We start from the raw sequence: 5526 nt of genomic DNA on the forward strand, positions 1-5526 counted from the left end.
CCATTCGGGCTTGTCCCCGAATAACCGATCGGTCAATCACCTCTGGTCCTGATCCTAACTAAGCTATGGCTCCCCCACAACCCTGCGAACTAGCCTCCCTAGCCCAAATCACCTGAAAGAATCCGTGAACGCTATGACACCCGTGCATTCTTACAACACTCTCCACTGCTAGTGAACGTTACGGCTTCCCCGCAGTCTTACAACACTATACTCCAACTGACCACTAGTGAATGCTACGGCTCCCCCGTAGTCTTACATCACTCTCTACTGCTAGTGAATGTTATGGCTCCCCCGCAGTCTTACAACACTATACCCCAACTAACCATTAGTGAATGCTACAACTCTCCCGTAGTCTTACATCACTATCTACTACTAGTGAATGCTACGGCTCCCCCGCAGTCTTACAACACTATACCCCAACTGACCATTAGTGAATGCTATGACTCCCCCGTAGTCTTACATCACTCTCACCCTTGCTTCTGACCTAGATACCTGGACGGTTCTCCCCCAATTAGATTCAACTAAGTCTGCTTGGCACACGAGAATTGAAGGATTCTTAATCCTCATTACGTTCCAATGTTTACCTTGCTGGCGACTAGTGCTTCCCAAAGCTATAACACCATGAATAACCTTTCCCAAACAGCACACTACCTGAAATCCAGCTAACAATTCTTGTATCCCAACTACATCAATGACTTCAACGCTTAAAAGCGACATCATGCTCAGATCTCGGAATCCAACAAACGGAAAGTCCAACCAAAACCTCAGCGACAACTTTCTCTTTCCCCGACAATCCCGATGGCTCCTCCCAAAACATAAATACTAAGGCTACTGAAAAGTAGCCATACCCCCTCGTTCAAGCCCTTGAACCAACCTCGACAATGGCTGGAGTAGGTACACTCACTGCTCCTCCTTGATCGCCAAACAGTCAACCTCCTTGTCGTCCACACAACGAAAAAGTAACGACTTGCTTCTTATAGTTAATCCCTGATGACGTGGCCAAACCTACTACACCTGTAGCAACCCAGATCACTGGACAGATTCCGATAATGACTCGGAGCAATCACGGTACACACAGAATTCGCTTCGTAAGATACATCCGCCCGAAGATCTCTCAAAGATTCCTTGACATGCCGAATGGCATCTGACAACCGTTTCTAACCCAGACAATAGCATAAAACCAACCTGAGATCCAACTCATCACAATTTCCCAGGCGTTACAAATACTCGTTATCCACTGGAAATGGTCGAAGATAGCATATCCACGAACATCTGAAGGGATCCTAACCACCTCCTCCTGTGGTACCCCGACCACCCTGAGAACTTAATGTAGCACCTCCTTCCGATCACAATGACAATCCAAAACCTTGGAACGAAACTTCATCGCGCAGTTTCTGCAAGCATTGCACTGGATTCGATCCTCCTAGCCTCTCATATGTTGATCCAAACTCTTGGGTCTCTGCTCGAGACCCTCCAATAAATTCGCCTAACCTAAACCTCTCTCATGAGGTACTCCTATTCAATCTTCCTTCCTCGACTCTGAGATCCATATCATTCAGGGTCTCGCACCCTGATCCACTTACTAGCTCAATCGTCACGACTACACTGCAATAGCTGGAGCAATCCCTGCTCTAAACTGGGCTACAAAATATCCCTGAGACATGGTCTCCCAACCCGAATGTGAAATAGATCGCACAATCAACCCTTGCCGCCTGATACAAAAGATCTGAGGCGAACTCGAAATCCTGGCAGTCCTTCCACTAACTGGCTCACCACCAGAGCTGGGACCAAACCCTGTCCCATCCCTGCACACTCATCCTCATTCTGCAAAGTAGCAAATCCTATGATCAAGGCATAACCAAGAATTCTCCTTCCCATAAGCTTCTCAGATTCTCCAAGACTCTCATCGATTCGAGTATGGATCCTGTGCTTTCAATAGTAAGGGCCCAATACTACCTTCCACGCCTATCAATACTTTCCTCAACAATCCGCCTGAATCCTCAAAGTCACTTACTCCACCGGTACACTAAATGTCTGCTAAATAGCAAGACAATCTCTACCGTAGCACCTTCTAGGCTCCCCCTAGGTTCCCAACTTCACCAAACTGCCCCACTAAGATCACCAGAGCATATCCTAGGTTCCCAACCTCACCCGGCCCTTAGCTGCAAAAAGATTCCAATTAATGTTAACTAGTTACCTCATGAATGTAGCCACATGTAGCAGAGATAAGATAATCCTTCAAGTAAAAGACCCATCCCTAGAACGGTTGGATTCATACAAGAGCTGCGCAATAGGGTCAATTCCATCACACTGAAGTAGAGAGAATTTGCAAAGCTGAAAGGATGTTTTCCTTGGTTTGTGTGGTTGGAAGTAGAGAGAAAAGAAGATTTCTTGAGGGGTAAGAGAAGTGTGGAAGTGAAGGAAATGATAAAGGAAATTCAAGAAATCCTCCAGGGATTTTCTTTATATAAAGTTGTTGGAGCAATTTGCAAAGTTGAAAGGATGTTTGCCTTGGTTTGTGTGATGTGGATAGGATTGGACTAATGAGAAGATGACACATGGAGGCAACTGGGCACACTTGACCCACTTGTGGAGTAGAATATCCATAGATATTTCTATTAATGAAATAATGATTTTATAATTAATAAATCCTTGGGATATGAATATGAGTTTAGGGAGTTTAAAATGATAAAAATATGAATTTGGTGAAAAATCCCCGTCAAAACGTCAAAAACAGGCTTAATAGGCGAAAGTAGTCGAAAACCGGACAAATGGGGGCGAACCTGCGAAGGTTCGGTTGTGGTTTCTGAGGACCGAGAGTGAGAAGGAAGCGAAAGGGAGTTTGGATCCGAAGGTGAGAAGGAAGCGAAATGGACCGAAGGCTAGGTTCATTTCGGTTGTTTATGAGTTTCGGTCCGAGACTGGCTTCGGTCCTCATAAGGTTCGGTCCGAGGCTAAGTTCGATTCTGAAGGGACCTTCAGTTCTAAGCAGTTCGGTCATAAGAAGCTTCGGCTTCGGCTCTTAGGGTTTCGCCTTTTAGGGTGTCACTTCCAAGAGGCTCGGTTCCATTAGGGTTTCGGGCCTATAGGGCTGTTTTTCAAGTAAACTTCCCGTTTTGAGTGATTTTTGGCGAAGTTAAGGGTCGGGATGACCCAAATGACTATAAAAAGTTAAGAGAGATTTTGAGAGAGATTTGAGAGAGATTTGAGAGAGACTTGATTTTAGTCAACATTAGTGTATAGTCTCGTAATGCAAGGTCCGTGAACCCCGTTATATTTCTTTTATGATTATTTTAAGTCCCCAAAAGGGTCCATAGTCGTGTTTTGATGCATTTAACTCCCTTCTTAGGGTTTTACATTGTTCAACACATAAAAATCCGATACACTTGAATTATTGACATACAAATGTACATTTTCATAGAATAACTTTTAATCATACAAGTACTAGTTAAGTTTGATCGGTTTGACTTGTTGACTTTGACTTTGACTTGAATTTGATGGTTGTCACACTCATAATGAACTAACCCATCTAGGTCTACACCATTCAAGCCCAAATCGATGTGGCCACTAAGGCCCCAAAAATTCACCAAACCCATCCTCAACCTGAACAACCATAACCGATAACCCGATAAGGACATAAACACATTGTAGTGAGTATTGGTTCCAAACAATACATTCTACCCTTAACTACCTCCTTAGAATCCCTAAAAAATTTCCTCAATTCGAGTATGGATCCTGTAGTACAGTCCCAATACTACCTTCCACACATGTCCGTACTTTCCTTAAGGATCACTCTGAATGATCTAAGTAACTACTCATGTCCTCTACCATCCAATCCAACGACATATTCCCGTTCTCAAAAAAATACCCACCACTAAACAACACATCAATTCCTCTAAGGCACTTCCTAGGCTCTCCTAAGTTTCCAACCTCACCATATCATCAGCTTCTAAAGACCCCCTTCTAATATCAACTAACTACTTCATAAATGCAATTACACGCAACAAACCTTAAATAATCTTTTGAATAAAAGACCCAAACCTACAAGGGTTGGACTCGGACAAGAGCTGCATAATAGGGCCAAGTAAATCACTCTAAAATTATTTAACCTTTACTCCATATAACTTAACATATTGAATTAATAGTTAGCTCACATCAATGTGAATCCTACAAAGCATAAATCAAGGAGCATTCGCAAAGTAACACCCTAAAACATAAAGGCATCTTCCAACACACTTGATACTACGATGCTAGGAAATTACACTAACACTATCGATTTCCTTATGCAAGCAAATTATACACAAAATGAGATCAAAAAGACTGTCGAATAAATTATTCTACCTTAGGACCACAACCAGACGAGGAGCAGGAAATAAGTCTAAATATGTCATTCAGGAGCTATATGATGCTAACCCCATAAAATTTTTAAAGCATACACTTAGCAATCACTTCTTTCAACATAGATTCGAAATCGATCCTAACATCCAATTCCTCATAGGGTATAAGGCATCACAAATCTGGTTAATCTATCTTGCAATTCCTTAAGGTATCCTTAGCCTTATCCTAGCACGCAAACATTCCATATCATATAACATATCATCATGTATGGGTATTTTCGGAAATACTTACTTGAGCTTGACTGATTGCACGCATCATACCCCCTTTTTCTTTATAAAAATATTTTTAGAAACTTATTTCCTTTCAGAAAGATTACCAATTCCTCAATTTGAGTTTCGTCACACTGGAGAGTGTACCCGAATCCCTTAAACCAAGGCTCTGATACCAACTTGTAACGTCCCAAAAATACCGAGTTAAAATTTCATCTTTATTAAGTTAAAGCCATTCATTAATTGTTCCAAAGACGATCATAGTCAAAGTATTATAAATACATCAGAGTAATTTGTGAACATTTAGTGCGGAATAAAACTCTGGGGGATGCAGTGCAATAAAGTCGGACCCTTCCTTTTGAAAACAGAAGTACCTGAAAACATAAACATAAAGAGTAAGCACAAAGATTAATGAGTTGTCGTGTCGGGTCCGTATCAACCCCGAGTCCATAATGACTCCATGTAACAACATGTAGCTATGTCGGGTCCGTATCAACCCATGGGTCTGTATCAACACAGCCAGAGTATGCCCAACCTACTCAGTCACTACACTCATCGTAGTAGATCCCTTCCTGATTATGTGGCTCCAGTCTAGTACGCTCATCGTACCACCAGGTACGCCAAACATACTCGACCAATTCCATTTACCTTCGTTAAGTGCTTATTTCATTAAGGTCTCATGTATAAAGCTCAAATATAGTCCTAAAGAACATTCTAAGTCATAAAGTTTCCAACCTTATGACTTTTCATGGCTAGAAGGAGTCCAAAGAACATTCTAAGTTGCCTCCCTCGATCCTAAGGGCTCCAAAGTTCAGATCTGGTCCATACTATTGTCTAAATGGATAAAGTTTCCAACTTTATCCATTAAGACACCCAAAGAGGTCAAGATCACAAACCCTAGGTCCAAATAAAGCAAAAA

The sequence above is a fragment of the Lactuca serriola genome, chromosome 8 (genome assembly GCF_051521515.1).
Source record: "Lactuca serriola cultivar US96UC23 chromosome 8, Lser_US96UC23_V15, whole genome shotgun sequence".
Lineage (NCBI taxonomy): Eukaryota > Viridiplantae > Streptophyta > Magnoliopsida > Asterales > Asteraceae > Lactuca > Lactuca serriola.